Below are 17,248 nucleotides of genomic sequence, written 5' to 3'. Positions count from 1 at the left end.
AAAAACTTTTGAAATCAAAAGACCTTGTCTTCTTGCAGAAGGGAGGAAGGCAGACTCTAGCCAACTGGAATGCCATAGCCTGACACCTCAGGGGGCGATTCTTTCCCCAATGCTATTTAACATTTATATGCGCCCCCTCGCCTGGTTAGCCTGCAGCTTTGGGCTGGGTTGTCACCAGTATGCGGACGACACTCAGCTCTATCTGCTGATGGACAGCCAGTCTGATCTCGCTCTAGATTCCTTGGCCAAGGGTCTTGAGGCTGTGACGGTATGGTTACATCAGAGTCGCCTGAAATTGAATTCCCTGAAGACGGAGGTTCTGTGTCTGGGTCATGGGGCAATCGAGCTGGGGACCTGGCTCCCAGCCCTCGACAGGGTAAAATTGAAACCTTCGCGGATGGTGAGGAGCCTGGGTGTGACCTTGGATGCCACACTTTCAATGGAGGTCCAGGTCACAACTGTTGCCAGGCCTGCCTTTTTTCATCTTCGACAGGCCAGGCAACTGGTGCCCTATCTTTCGCCCCGGGACCTGGCCACAGTAATGGGATAGGCTGCCCTCAGCCATCTGCTATGCCCATATACGGACTTCTAATATTTGTTTAAATAGCCTGCTCCTGGACTATTTTAATGACTTTTTAAAAATTATTGATTTTATGTTTTTGTGACTTTTAATATATTTTTAAAATGTTGTTAGCCACTCTGAGCCCATCTGTGGGGAGGGCGGGGTATAAATCAAATAAATAAACAAACAAATAAATAAATAATGCTACTAGTGCTGTCTCTGTCCCATACCCTGGATCTGAATCCAGACTGGAAAGTGTCCAGAGCGCTAGAGTTATCCAAGAAGTTCTGGAGTTGATCAGCTACTGCTCTCTCAATCACTTTGCCCAGAAAGGGAAGATTAGAGACTGGGCGATAATTGGCCACATCAAATTTTTCTAGGGATGGTGTTTTAATTAGTGGATGAATAACCTCCTGTTTGAGCTGTTTCATTTCCACTTCATAGGTCCTCCAGTGGGTTCTATAGCATGCTCTGTCTGCTTCTGCAGGAGTTTTTCGCCAGCATCTTTTGAGACATTTTCCAACCCTCTTTAAGTCAGTCAGCTTCGTGGTAAACCATGGGGCTGGCTTCCATCCCAAGAGTCGAAAGGAACAATGGTGTCAATAGCTTCAAGGAGCTTCGCGTTCCACGCTCCTACGGCAGCTACCATGGGGCAAGTGTTTGGAATTCTAAAATCTCCCAAGGCATTTTGAAAGCTAGAAGGGTCCATGAGCCTTTGTGGGTGAATCACTTTAACTGGACCCCCCCCCATTTTGTGAGATGTTGGGGTTATATTCACTTTAGCCTTCAGCAGATGATGGTCTTAACCACAGTTCAGGCCGAATCTCCAGTGTTGAAACAAGGTTTTCCCTCAAAGGCTCAGCGCAAAATATTAAGTCTAGGCCAGCCAGCTAGCCTAGTACCTGTGTGAAGAGATGAGAAAGCAGGATGGAGCTGGGGCCTGCTTCAGCCAAATGGCCTGCAGCTGCGGATCAAAGGGATGTCCTGCAGTCATCCAGCCAGCCTTTCCAGCAATATTTAAATTCTTTATCACCATATATGAAAGGCCAGTATCTATGACCCTGGAGAGCCACTGCTGGTCGTAGCAGGCAATACTAGGCTTTCCCTATCAGTTCTGGCCCCATACTGTTTCAGTTTTATTTCCTGATTTCTACACACATTTGTTTTTGTGCCTTCTGCTTTTTGTACTGATTTTTTCCAGTTTTTTTTCTGGTTCTTTTGAGACCACTTTTACCTCAAATCTTTTTTAAGCCAAACCTGAATCACCTTTGTTCCTTGTGCATATTTCCTTTTTGTTTGTCCCACCCACACCCATCCATCTCCTTTTCGGTTACTGGACATTCATCCTCATCAAACACTCCTCCTCCCTTTCCTGGTTTCCTTTTTGATTTTTGATTTTAATTCACATGACTTCATTAATTGAGCTGTTTAACTTTAAGTTCCAACCTGCTGGGTGTCAAGGAGGAGAAGGTAGATGGATTTGTGAACAGATTAAGAAACACCCCTTTTTGATTTTGTGTGTGTGCTTATATCACTGTATTGATACAAGTGCTTCGTTTTTTTAAAAAAAGATGCTACCAAACTGAGGGGAGAAAAATCTAATTTTCCCACTCTCTGCTGCCAGCATCGACCTTCCTCTGAAATGTCAAGGCAGGTTACATTCTATACGGGCAAACTGGACTGGAAAATGATAAGCCGCTGACATGGGAAGTGAAGCTTTGGGGGTTCTCTGGCAGTTTCAAGTAGTCTTCTTGCCAAGTTCTGGAAGAGGAAGAGGCTGGCTGAGTGGGGACTGTCAAAGTCAAAATACATGAAGCCCAGCTATTTATTCATTGGGTCATGTGCCACCAATCAAGCCCTGTTCTGCATGAAGCGCTGTGGGGCAGCCACAGTGAATGCTCTGTGTGAGTGTGCCTTGGTGGGCATGCAGAAGGGACAAGCTGTTCAACAAGACAAATGTTTGTGGCATTTAGAAACATTTGCTTTATGTAATCATGTGTGAATTGCCTTATTTAACAGTTACATTTCTTGAGAGTATCAATAAATACTATCAGAGAGTAAGATGTTATTTATTTCATTTAACTGCTCATTTTACTGAAAATGGCAATGCATATATTTTGTTACACTGTATCCTCTCTACTGAATTTAAATTTTTTTTAACCCAATTGCTATTAAAAAGGAAGGGAAAAAACCTTTAATTTTTCCTTGTGGTGCTGGTACAACAAAGAATGAGAGCCATGGGATCCATAAAACTGCTATTTACTACAATTAACCAATGAATGATGAAACAATAGTGACAGAGTGTAGTAGCCTTGATTCTCCATCCAGTCAACATCCCGGCTGCTAGAGTTATATGGTTCATTAATTATTCCTTTCACTATGTCCCCAGGCCGTCTGCTCAATTCTACCGGTCAATTTCTTTTTAAAATTTAAATACCTCCATGTCCAATTAAAATATATCATTGCAAGATGTTGGACCTGATCCTATGATCTTTTGCTTGCAAGTGTAGTGACTGCTGCTGTGTGTAGTACGTAGGTGTTAGCAGGAATAAAATGTTCATTAGCTGTTAAAATATATTACCAACAACTTATAATAGACTTTGTTCATGTATAACAAATGTGTAGAATGAATATTCTAGTAAAAGGTTGCAGTTCTGGTGCATGTGGCACAAACGATCAGAGTCAAAATATTTAATCTGAGAGAGAATACTCAGGTTTGAAATCCTAAATTTATTTCTGATATTTTCATGTAAAACAATTTCACTGAGGCTACAGCTGTTAAATTAAACAATAGTAAAGGTTTTGAGCAAGTTTATACACTATGGTTTACATTGCTTTGGTTATGCACTAGGCTCTTCATCAAGCAAAGCATGATTAAGAGTCTTCCCTGCCTCTCTACTAGCAAGATGCACAAAATTCAGCCAAGATCTTTTATCATGGTACTGTTTTCACATGGGCCATTTCCACACAACCCATTGTTCCTGCCTTTTTCATGCTCTAGGTCTCTGTTTTGCTAAGTCTCCCTAACAACTCATCCACCACATGCAGTACCTACAAGCACTTACCTTTAGTTGTGAGGTCACAGAAAAATGTCCAAATAGTCCCAAAAAAGCAGCCATTTTGGAGGGGAGGTCTGGCACTTTGTCATAGTAGACTAAAAGCGCCTGACACACTTTTAATTTTTTAAAAAAATTTGCACATGCACAATTGCATGCAGCTACTGTTGCAAGTGGGCTTCTGCAACTGAACAGAAATGTGAAGAAAGAAGGGCAAGAGCTTCAGGGGAAGACCTGGAAAGAGACTGAGGAGAAATGCTTCAAATTCATATGCCAGAAAATTTAAAAAAACAAACACACACTGGAAACCCGCATCAAAAGAAAACATTGGAGCAAGTGTAGTCCCTGTAAACATGCAGAAAACCCAGTAAAAAACAAGCAATTGGTTGGCAAGCGATAACATGTGCATGCTTGCAGAAAAGCAGCCACAGTTCTGAGGATGAACTGCACCTCTAAGGACGTGTGGAAATGCCATGTATCCACTGTACTTAGGAGTGACACCAACCCCAACTAATTTCAGAGAATCCTAAATTTAAAATTATAATCAACTATGTTCTGTTTTTCTTCAGCTCCCATTTTAATTGGAAGGGAAGCCCCAGTATTTATGTCTTTAACAAACCCTCAAAAATAATAAAGCCAAGAACCCTTTCCTGGAATCAACACTCTTCTGTTTTTCTTCTTTGGTTCCAAGTGCCAATAATTTAAATAAAGGCAAAATTAAAAGCTAGGAGATACTGCAAGGGGGAAAACATAACATAGCTATGCTTCAAAAACTAGACTGGGACAACTACAATAGGATAAAGAGCCCACTTCCCTCAGGAGAGTTTTCAAGACTGAGCACTGCCTGAGGATACTCCTATCCCCAGCACTCTCCCAAACACCTATGCCAGGCTTTATGCAAGTGGATACCTATGACAGCATAAATAGATCTCCTTACTCCTCTTAAATAAAAGAACTGTGTGGAAACTAGTGGTACAAGATGTTTGGAGTCCTGCTTTCCCTCCTCAAGAAGAAACCAATAATTACTCACATATGATTCATGTCAAGACCACTGAGTAACTATCTGGGTTTTTCTTGGCATCCTGTTGTTTGCATTAGCTTAATTATTGCTTAATTGTTGCCAAGGTGACCCATTATTTATTCAAACATTCTCTCACTAATCATTTCCTTAGTTGTCTTCACTTACTATTAATGTTCACTTTGCACCTATTTACTTCATTCCCTCTTGGTTTGAAATTATTCCCTAGAGCATCTGACAACATGCTTTCCACAGATAATTAAATAATCATCACATTTTCACAACAGCTTCTTAAAGTGTGGGAATTCTCAGTGTAGGTTTTGGTTACTGCTAATGAAAAGTGATGATTCTGTGACAGCAAAATAGAAGGTGGTACATATGGTCTACAGACAACACAAGATGGAAAGAGTTCAAGAGGGCAAAGTGAGAAAAACAGCACATTTTCCTGTGACTTCATGTCGCCAGGTCAGAGATCAATGAATAAGGTACTAGGTAAGTTTGAAGTAAATGAAGAGCAGCCTTGTGAATAAAGTAGAAAATGGTGAGTATCTGTATAATTCTGGTCAAATTATTTCTCTTCCATTATCTTTCCCAGGTGTGAGAGAAAACAAAACAGATGATATTGTAATGCCTTTTACAGATCTATGGTGTGTTTGCCTTTGAAATACTGTGTACAGTTAGGGCTGCTGTATCTCAAAAGGGATATTGTGGCACTGGAAAATATGCAGAAAAAGGCACATATGATAAAGAGGTTGAACCTCCTCCCCTACATGAAAAAGAAAAAGGAGTATTAGATTATCAGAACTTGCAAGCACCCAATTAATTTGATGAGCAGCAGATTCAGCAGATAAATAGGTCCTTCTATACATATCTGGTGGGTCATTGTATGATATAAGATGATAGACTAGAAGATGGAACATTGGTCTGTTGTAGAATGGCAACTCTTGTTTTCTTACAAAGTAAAAAGGGAAAAGTGGATGATTTGAGCTGTTAAAAACTTATTTAGTACCAAAATTATTTATGAGATGCAAAAGAGAAATCACAAGTGGTTCACCTTGTTTTGAAACTTATAATTTCAATTTTAACATCTATATTTCGCAAAGCCCTTAAATAACTAATGTTAATATTATCCATTCTACTCACTTATTTCCCAAAGGCACTTTGAATAAAAGATCTACCCAGAGAAGAGCACTCTGGTAAAAACTGTCCATTACAGCTAAAGAAAGTAAGGCTCCATTTAATTTTACCTTAAGATTGTAAAGAGGTATAGAAAGGAAGGGAATCTATTTCCCCACCACAACTGTTAGGAAAGGGCATACTGCAAAGTCTAGAGAACTAAGCAACATATGAAATGAAACAAAGGGGTTAGGAGGCAAACTGACTGCCAGTGAGTTGGAAGAATTCTGCAAGCAGATGGACTGCCTGCAGATCTCTGCCAATGTGGTGTCTTGATGATGGAAGGGCAGTGTTTGTAGCCCCAATGGAATCACAGCATATGGAACTGAGCTCTGTATAGTAGGACCTACAATTTATTTGTGTTGTTTTTTCATGGAAGATAAGCTAAGGAAGGTACCAAAGATATTTTGAAGCACTCTTCATTATTAATTGTTCTCCTAAACTTTCAAAAATACTCAGCTAAAGATATAAATAATAATACTTTGCCTCAATCACTTGAAATCATAAGCTGTACACAAATTGCAGTTAATACAGTCAAATGTTCGACAAGCCATTTGTATGCTAAACATTTTCATACGTTCTTGGTTGTACAAAGACAGGCAAGATGTTTGAAATAGGAATAATTTGGACATGCCCACTCTAACAATGCTTTGATACAGCTGTCCCTCCCCACAACAAACCACAACAAATTAGGTCCCCAGTCACCTTCAAAATGCCTGGGAGTATATTTTTAGTGTTTTAGCTTGGAGTAGTAGGTCCAAGTCTAGGATCCTGAAATACAATAGATTCAATTTTTTTTTAGCCATGGAGGAATACACCTTCAGGAAATATAAGATTTTAAAACAAGGAAAATAAAGGGGCTTCAGTATGACAAGGAAGGAGAAAGAAGAATGCTGCCACTTGTGGATGAATGACCAAGTCTAAATCAAGCACACATGGAAAGCCATTACCTGGTTGCCATATTGAATGTCAATGTAATCCCTATGAGCTAATTGCTTTAGCCCAGTAGGGCGGAGTCAGTATCTAGAGCCAAGTAGCTGAGGAAGAGGCCAGTTGTTGGGGAGCTTGATAACAATTAATGTGCTCTTATCCTCTTGAATAAAGTAATCAGAAACAGGTATATGTGAACAATAGTGACTAAAAGTAGTGTATATGTGTGTATGAGGCCCCGCCCCTCCAGCCGCCGCCGCCCCTCACTCTGCCGGCCTCCTGGCCGCCAGTAGGGGGAGGTAGTGAGTTCCCTCTGCCTCAGACTAGGCAGGGACAGTAGTTACCACACCAGCACCTGTCTCCTGCCACCTGGTCTGGGAGCCTTCGTCTCACCCTCTCTCTGTACCTTGCTCCCAGCCAACTCTTCCTCTCCGGCGTCATTGGGACTCCTCCCCTTTATAGTGCCTTACCACTCCACCTCCTACACCCCCCACCAATCTCCTCATGTGTCCTCGTTCCCAGCCGTCTCGTTCCCTGATTCCCTCTCCCCCCATTGGTGCATGCTCCTGTCCTTCTCTCCTCCTCCCCGGCTCCTGGCTTGCCCGCTTCTGCCCCTTCCCTTCCCCGGCCGTGGCCAATCCCCCCCCCCGGGATGGCTGGGTCTCTGCCCGTCCATCACATGGGGGAGCCCTCCCAAGCGGCTCCCAGCCAACCGGAGGCCAGGATGGGCTGCTCCCCCACCCATCCTCCTGCCTCTGCTTCTGGGCACGTCATTGCCCCGGTGTGGGCCTTACCCAGCCGCAAGCCGCCGCTCCTGCGGGCCGCCGGACCACTGTCGATGCACTCCTGCCTGCGCCGTGCTCCAGCCACGGCGGCGGCGGCGCTGGGGGCCGTGGCCCTGGCCACGGTGTCGACGGCTGTGGCGGCGGCAGCGTGCTGCTCCGCGTCTCCTCGGGCCCCTCCGGATGCCTCCGTGCCTCCGCGCTGCCCCGCCACGGCGCCTTCTTGGGGTGCTGGCGCCCGGGCGTCTCCTGGCCCCCAGGTGAGTGTTGGGGGCCGCTGGGGGCTGCCGGCCCCGGCGGTGGCATTGGGGGCGGCGGGGTGGGGCCCGGCCTGGCCCAGTCCGGGGCAGGAAGGGCCTGCCCCGGACAGTGTGTTATATTTAATATGGTATTATTATTGGAATCATATTATTATTGCAGGGCTGTAATTCCCAAGAAGATGGCAGAAGCCTGGGTTCCAATTGCTTCATATTCAGGAGGATTGTGATGAAGGACTCTAGCACTTCATAGGAACCGGAAAGTTGAACTTGCTTACCATGAGTGGTTTTAAAAAACAACCAGTTACTTGACTGAACTTAGAAGACATTGTTAGCGACTAGTTTCTAGGATTTTTTTTCTCATCTCTTGTAGGTACATGGAAAGTGGAAGATTTTGTTCACTTACCGTGAAGCTTCCTTTCTCGGTGGTCCAAGAGTGGGGCAGCTGTAACCACTGGGTAGCTCCTCCTCCTCCTCTTGTGCAGGGTCGGATGAAGCTTGCAATCCTAGAGGAGAGAGGGGCTACCCAGACTCATCAGTTGTTTTTCAAGCCCCAAATTCCCCCTGGATGTCTTCCCATCCTTGTCATTCTCTGTTCTATACAACTAGAAAACTGACATGTTAACTGTAAACAGCACAAAAAAACCCCTGAGCCTCGCTCAATAAACTGTTTTATCTTTTTTAAAAAAAAACTAATACAGGGTGGGTTCTGGGCTGCCCCACTCTTAGACCACCGAGAAAGGAAGCTTCACAGCAAGTGAACAAAATCTTCCATTCTCCTGTGGTCCTAGAGTGGGGCAGCCCTAACCATTGGGATATATCCCTAGCAGTGTACCTTTGGGTGGGTATTCTAGAACCTATGAGTTCAAGACTTGCTGCAGAACCCTTCTACCAAAGACTGCTTCTGCAGAGGCCAACCGGTCTATCCTGTAATGTTTTGTGAAAGTATGGACAGACTTCCATGTTGCAGCTCTGCATATTTTTTCTAAGGATGGAAAAGATCTATATGTAGCTGATGTGGCCACTCCTCTTAAGGAGTGTGCCGTGATCCCTGCAGGTGGCGTCACTTTTCTGGTCCCGTATGCTAAACTGATATATTCCCTGATCCATCTCCTTAAAGCAGCAGATGTCACTTTCCCCACCACAGAACTCTTTCTAAAGGAGACAAACATGCTCTCCACTTTCCTCATCTGCTTGGTTCTCTCTATATAGTAGCTCAGAGCCCTTCTTACATCTAACTTGTGCCACTCCTTCTCCTTTCCATGTTTGGGATTAGGGAAGAAGGAGGGTAAGACTATATCCTCTTCCCTATGGAAGATAGAGTTAACTTTCGGTATAAAGGCAGGGTCTATTCTCAGCACTACCCTGTCATTATGAAAAATGCATAATTCTCTGTTCACTGACAGAGCTCCAATATCTGATACTCTTCTCACTGAAGTCAGCCCCTCCAAGAAGACCATTTTGAGGGTTAGTTCTTTCAGAGGGCAGGTTGCTATCAGTTCAAACGGCTCTTTTGTGAGGGAATTGAGTACTAGATTCAGATTCCAGGTTGGAAACCTATGTACTTGTGGAGGATTGATCAACATAGTACCCCTAATGGATGTTTTATGTTTGTATGTTGATTGGTTATGTGTTGTTATATTGAATTGTTAATCAAAATAAAATATTTTTTAAAAAACAAAAACATAGTACCCCTAAGGAATCTCCTAATATGTGGATGTTTTGTAAGAGAAGTGTCTCTCTTTAATCCCCCAATTCCTGAAATTGCCGCCACTTGTCTCTTCAGGGTGCTAGTACTAAGCCCGGAATCCAGTCCGTCTTGTAGGAAAAGTAGTATTTGTTTAATGGATACAGTCAGTGGATCTCTGACTTTCTTTCTACACCAGCTTTCAAACACTCGCCACGTCTTATTATAGCTTTTATTCGTGGAATCCTTCCTAGATGCTAGCATCGTGGAAATCACCTTTTCTGAATATCCCAGTTCTTTGCGTTGGTTGTGCTCAACCTCCAGGCTGTTAATTTTAGAGTTTCCAGATTTGGATGCAGCATTTTCCCTTGCACCAATAAGTCCTTCTTGGATGGAAGTCTCCATGATTCCGTGCTCAACAGTCTCATCAGATCCTGAAACCATGGCCTCTGTGGCCAAAAAGGGGCAATCATTATCACCTCTGCCTTCTGTTCCACCACCTTCTGGATTACCCAGCTTATTATCTTTATTGGTGGGAAGGCGTACATTAGCCCTCTGGGCCAGTCTTCAGTCAGTGTGTCTGTGCCTATTGCCTGCCGTTCCTTTTGTCTTGAAAAGAACCTTGGAACAAAGGAAGATCTCCTCCGCTTCTTTGTTCAAGGTCTTGAACTTGCTCCCCCCTTGTCTGTTTATGTATGCCTTTGCCGTCACATTGTCTGTTTGCACTAGAATGTGATTTCCCTTCAGACTGTCCTGTAATTCCCAGATTCCATTTTTTATCGCCCTTAGTTTCAGGAAATTTATGCTGTGTTCCTTCTCCTTGTGGTTCCACTCTCCCCGGACCATATTGCCTTTCATGTGAGCTCTCCAGCCCTTCAGACTCGTATCCATGGTCATTATAATTCTTTTTGGCTCCCTGAGGGCTGATCCCAAGGAAAATCTGTTTGCCTCTGTCCACCAGTTTAGTTCTCTGGATAACATCTGTGTGTCTCTTGTCTCTTGTCCCCTCTGTGTATTATAATCCTCTGGTATGGTCGCAGAAATTGTTGCAAGGGACATGTGTGGAACCTGGACCACTGCAATATATCATGGCAAGAGACCATCATCCCCTGCAGTTTTGCCAGTTGCATTATCTCCGCCTGCTTTTCCGCTTGGATGAATCTTATCAGTGTGATAATCTTCTGTTGTCTCTCTGGAGACACGAAAACTCTGTCCCTGACAGTGTCCACAGTCACTCCCAGGTGGACCATCCTCTGTCATGGTATGAGAAGGCTTTTCTTTCGATTTATGACAAAGCAGTGTTTTTCCAGGCAGTCTATAGTCCTTGTCACTGCCTTCTGGGCCAGTTCCAGGGACGGGGCCTTTATCAGGATATCATCCAGATAGGGCGATAGGGCTATTCCTTGGACTCTTAGAATGGCACTTTGGTGAATACTCTCGGTGACAACTTAAGAATGTCATGGAAGATAGCAGGGAGTGGCACACCCATTTGCTTAGGACTCATCTTTCTAGGCCTTGAGGATAGGGTTGACCTGGGTCCTCTTTCCCTGTAGTCATCTGGGCTAATTCTAATGTCCTCAGGACCTTTGGTAGCAACTTCTGGTACACTCCTGGAGCAAAAAGCCTAGTTTGAATTTGGCCCACTTCTTCCTCCTCTAGTACACTTCCTCCTTTCTGGTACACTTCTGGAGGAAAAAGCCTAGTTTGAATTTGGCCCACTTCTTCCTCCTCATCCTCTGAAAGCTTCCCTCACTATCTGAGGACTGATGGGATGAGCTTGAACCCCACTGGGACTCCTCTGAGTCACTGGAGGCCCTGTCTGTGTTTTTCCACCCTTCTCCTTTTTGGTTTACTATGGGTGGCCATTTTAGGAGGTCTCTTCCCTTTAGAGGGGCCTGTTAGATGTTTAGCTTTCTTCTGAGATGTAGCTTGCCCTTCATGGCGTTTGCCTTTTTCAATCTCAAACTTCAGCCATGCCAAGATATTAGCTCTGGCCTCTTGGCTGGAGAGATCAGGGTCCTGGTTATCCTGCCTATCCCCCAGGGCAGAAGGAGTGGACATTGGTGAGCTTGAGGATTCCATACCACTCAGTATTGTCTCAGTCGCCTTGAGCTCTGATGGGCTGCCTTTGTTGCCATTCCCGCCAGAAAAAACTCTTCCTGCTGCCTCGGCGCATCTGGAGAGGCTGTCACTGCTTCGTGGCCTTGTGGGCATTCACTGATTCCGCGGCTGCCACGGCATTCCTGCAAGCATTCCCGATGGCCTTAGCAGTAGCCGGGTCCTAGTTGACTAAGAATGTCGGCTCTGCAGCTCATCTGTGTGGCCCTTGCCACTCCTGTAAAGATGGAGTGGGGTGGAGGAGGAGGAACACGTCCTTCCTTTTCCCCCGACGAGCCTTGCGCCCGTTTTCCTGCTTTAGTTAGGTTTCTGTTGAGGATCGCTGCTCTGAGGAGTAAAAAGTCTGTGTTCCTACAGAACAGGGCCAGAAAAATCTGATGAGTATGGGGAGCCCCTCCCCGCTCTAGGATCGCAAGTTTTGTCCGACCCTGCGCAAGAGGAGGAGGAGGAGCTACCCAATGGTTATGGCTGCTCCACTCTAGGACCACAGGAGAAAGGTGGGTAGGTATAACAAGTGGGTAGGTATAACACATTCAATGTTCTCCCAAATCACGTGGGAGAAAAATCCCTTCATTGGGTCCATGAAGGGATTTTTCTCCCATATGATTTGGATCCACCTAAAGAATAAACAGAACAAGAATTTTTATGAGCATTGAATGTATTATACCTACTCCCTCATCCTTTTTGGATCCTCTGGAGCACCTCTTTCCATGCATCTACAAGAGATGAGATTATTATTTATTTGAGCGCTATATTGCTTATTTGGGTGCTAGTAGACTTGGGACTTTGGACTGTGATATTTATTGATACTCATAGATTGGATGTCACATTATATATGACAGAATCTGAAATTTTGTATAATGCTTATTTATTGTAAATGATGGATATCTATTAATGTATTTATTGACTTGTAGCACTTTAACACTTTGCACTTTAATAATTTATAAATATATAGTCTCCTCACATTAGTGTTGCTGCATTCGTTTTTTTCTTGTATAATTCCCCAGGTGTAGTTTTCCACTCTTGTTTCCAGTATTTTCCTCGGGGAAGGCTTTGTTACAGTTAGCTGGGAACTGGTAGACAACATTAAATGTATCAGAGGAAAACCTGAGTGAGGGGTTTTAGTCCTGCCTCAACAGGAGACCAGCAAGAATGCCCACCACTGCCCCGAATTTGTGGAACATCTCTGTCTTACAGGCCTGGCAGAAGAATAGCAAATCTCACTGGACTCTAACTTCAACAGAGAGTTCCACCCGGTTGGTGCCAAGAGTGAAAAGGCCCTGGCCCTGGTCAAGGCCAGGCAAGCATCCTCATGAACATGGGTCACCAGCAGCTGTTTCTCGGCTGATCCAAGTGCCCTCCAGGGAACATATTAGGAGAGGCAGTCCACTAAAGGCTTTACAGGTTAATACCAAAATATTGAACCTGATCCAGAACTCCACTGGGAGCCAGTGTAGCTGGTACAGAACTAGTGTTACATGTGTTCTATACTGTGTCCCCATAAGAACACACGCAGCCGCATTCAGGACCAGTTATAATTTCTGGACCCGACCCAAGGGAAGCTGCATATACAATGAGTTACAGTAATCTAATCTGGAGGTGATCATTGCTTGGATCACTGTTAGGTCATACTGTACTTTATTGCATTAAAGAAATCGTTTAGATACTTAAAACAATATGACTCCAATATATCAGAAAAACTTTTTTTATTTTTAATCAAATTCTTCATAATTTTGTAAGAGGGTTAGAATGCTTATAGCATTAAGATGCCGCCTGACAACTCATTCTGGCAGGGGTCATATTTAAGCTTATTAGAAGCTGAAGGACCAGAACCCAGCCCAGCCGCACTCCTGAACAAAGATAAACTGGCAAAGGGCTCCTTAATTCTTTGGCAGAATCCTGCCCTCGTTATGCACTTTAAGCATAGAGTGTCTTTGAGGACTTGCGTTATGCTGGTCTGGAAGCCACACTGGAAGCCATGCGGTAACAACTTAATAAAGCTACATAACAAGACACACATTACAGCGTCTCAAACTTCTCATCAGAAACCTCACAATGTACTCGTATGTTTCAGAGATCATTATGAAAACCACCACCTGAAAGAAAATGGGCTATAATGAGATATGTCTCTCTAGTATCTTCAGTTTTTCAAAGACTTGCGCTCATATTTGGGTACTATGAGTGATAGTATACATAATTATAATTATTTTGTACATCATGCCCTTAGAATGACACGCACCCACTGTTATTTAATGGAAACTCCATATTTAAGATGGAATAAGACATGCTTCAAATATTTAACTGAACTCTAGCAAAGGCTTTATTATATACAAGTTGGGAGTTACAAAGTATTACAGATACCACTAGCCTTTGAACTCACGTCTTAGATAACGGTATACTTGGAAGAAGGGGGAGAGAGGATATAGGGGAAATGCTGTCTTCAGTACAGAAAATGTCTATGCAGAAGAGACTTTGGGAATCAGAAAATGTTAATAATCCACTATGTTGATTAAAATTAAGGTAGCAATAAAGCTACTTTAATGCAAATACTGTATATTAGGCAGCACAAGGCAGCTAATTACAGTGCATGTGAGTGAATTTTTTTACACATTACCTGTTCATTAATTTTCAAGTTTTAATGCCAGCCTATCCCATTAGAAGGCTGACCATTATTACCATACATTTCTCTTGGGAGCACAACATAACAGCTGTCACTTACAGTCACCATAGCAACAATTCTGTAACCACACTGAATTCAGTCAACAGGGGGAAAATATACACATGGACACCAGAGCTTCTTATAAAATAATATGCAACACACTTTAAGGATTTTTCATTCAGAGTATCATATTTTCTCTTTCCTTCTGATCCCTTCCCCCACCTCTATAACTCTTTTCCTGCTTCAGTCAAACAACACAGCTTGAAAGTGCACTGAATGATGTTGCTATGGGAAAATCAAATAACCTCCTTTGTACACTGAAGCACAGCATAATCTGCTAAAACTTTGAAAAAAAATAAAATTGCTGCTAGGAGAGAAATACTAGTCTTTATCTTGCTCATATTTTCTAAATATTAGCCTCCTTCCTGAATATTGGCCACCTTTCGCTTTCCTCTTCTCTCTCTAGATGTGTACAATTTAATTCAGGGCATTTCTACATAGACAACACTGCCTTTGCTAAATGCTCAATAGTTGTGTAGTTCATCTAGTAGCCCAGAGAGGATTAAGAACACAAAATGAGTTGACTTTACTACCTATGAAGTGGAAACACTATCCGTTTTCACACATCTTTAAAAGAGCACAATATGATACTCATGGAAGGCTACTGGCTTCTTCGTGCGATTTTTGACGCCATCTGTTTACAAAATGCCACAAAAGCACCATCATCACTGCCTGCCTCCATTTTGTAAATGGGTGGTGTAAAAAATCATGTGAGGAAGCTGGCCTTCTGTGAGTATCATGCTATTTTAAAGATGTGTTAAAATGGTCACTATTTGGTGCATCAGCTTGTGTGGATTACCAAAAGCTACACTCAAGGTACTCATGAGTGGTAAGAACTTCCTCATACTACAGACTGAAGGCTAGGCTAAAAGGCTTAGCTTCATGTCATGGGAGAAACATTAATCATTAAATACTAATGCCACATGTTCAGAACTCTCTGATGGATGAATAGTAAGATGTTTCCTGGGAAGGCACAATTTTTTTCAAGAAAATGTGCTTCTGTGACATCATAACTGGAAAGCACTGGTTTATTTATTTTCCTTTAAGTTCTGTGCAGTTAATACTATTACATAATTGTTTTTCATCATGGGAGCTGGCAGTTAAAAATAAAGGGATTTGCTTCTATATACATTATTGAAGATGAATACTACTACTATTTACCAGTAACTTCTTATGGTATAAATACCATATAATTACCGTATAAATATGAATGTCTACTTAGAAAATGTAATTGGTTAAATGATAAGGAAAACCTACTATGCTTCTGCATATAACAAAAAACCCTACGAAGTCAAGGAACACATGAAAAAAATAACCAACCAATCAAGCTGGTTGCATACCAAAGTAAGCTTCCATTTGGTAACTTGGTTGTTTGTACCCATCCAGAAATACAATTTTTTATATATTGTAAACTGAAGTATGGATATAGCTTGTTCTTGGATATGTAAATGCTATAAAACCCAGAAGTATGCAGGATTCATCTTCTACTTCAAATATTAGATATCCTAAATTAATATTTCATTATAGTTTCCACCTTGCCTTGCTTCAGTAAACGTATTCATTCTATATTTTTCTGGTTTCCACCTAGATCCTGTAATCTCTCTGCAGACCTAAGAACACAAAAATCTTGCGTGTCAGATACTATACACAGATTTAGATATTCTTATTCTTCATTTTTAATATGTAGTATTTACAAAAATGAAACAATTTCTGCTTAACCTTGTCATTCCAATTGAACTATGAAAAAACTTGTATATTTATGCATGATATTCCTGAGAAAGAGGCATGGGTGTTGCAGTGTATATTGCAATTAATTTCCAGGCAGATAATACTGCCTGTGGGAAGTTTCAGCTTTTGCTTATTTCTTATTCATGAAGTCACATTTTCTGGCTTCATTTGCATGAAGTAATTTTTTTCAACCTCTCTCAGCCATCATATAAACCTTATTTCCTAGAGTAGTTAGCTGCTAAAGCATAGAGAGGTAAGTGATCTGTACATAGATAATGCTTGCAAACTCATCTGTTGTTGCTGGCTTTAAATGGAATTCTCTGCAGCTATCAAAAAATGATTTTACTTGAAGAGGGGAGAAAAGTACTCAACTGAAAGTATCTGTTCAAGCATAATCACATTCAACTGCGCAAATGGTTTTAAATTGTTGCAGCAAAATGAGTATCTCAGTTTGCCGTATCTGGCACCAGTTTTTGTTTTACTAAGCATACTAAGAAATGGAACCCACAATTGCTGTTTAGTTCCTCCAAATATGAGAATCTAACTAAGGATCTGTGCCAGATCCTTAGTTACATTTAAGGCTTCTTTAGCTGATACTGGCTGTGTTTAAAATCTTAAAGTCATTGTGCATGGCACAAAGATGTAATTAAAGTAGGCTGACAAAATCAAATAAAATGCCTTAAATGTATGAAAGCACCAGTACCAATGGATTGATTCAACTACTTGTTCTGATAGCGTTAAATAATACTTAATTTTTAAATGCTATCAGACTCAGCCTCTGGCTAATTTACTTAGCTGATGTCCAAAACTTCATAGTTTAGGTAAAGAGAAAAAAACGTGAATGCAAGGTGAATCTGGGTGTTCTCCTAAGTCATGATCTTGTGAAGGTGCTTCTGAGGGTGCTCATTCCACAGAAGAGAACCAGAAAAGGAAGAAAGGGCTACAATGTCTTTAAATGGCCTTAAAGTAACTAGTATGAGACAAGAGCCAAATAAGAGCTTTTCTAATTTTCAAGAAAGATTGCACCAGAAAGTATTCAAATAAACATCTGCACGATTCTGCAGGATAGGGCTTTCAATTGTCTTTTGAATAGGGACCAATACATTCAGGCACTGGACAGAAGAAAATGTCATCATTTGGAAGATGTGTTGAATGGAGCTAGTCTTTCATGCTTTCATTGATGAGCAATAATTATGGTACATGGTTGTTAAGAGG

This window comes from Eublepharis macularius, chromosome 2 (assembly GCF_028583425.1).
Source record: "Eublepharis macularius isolate TG4126 chromosome 2, MPM_Emac_v1.0, whole genome shotgun sequence".
NCBI classification, from domain to species: domain Eukaryota; kingdom Metazoa; phylum Chordata; class Lepidosauria; order Squamata; family Eublepharidae; genus Eublepharis; species Eublepharis macularius.
Note: the sequence above shows the minus strand (reverse complement) of the source record.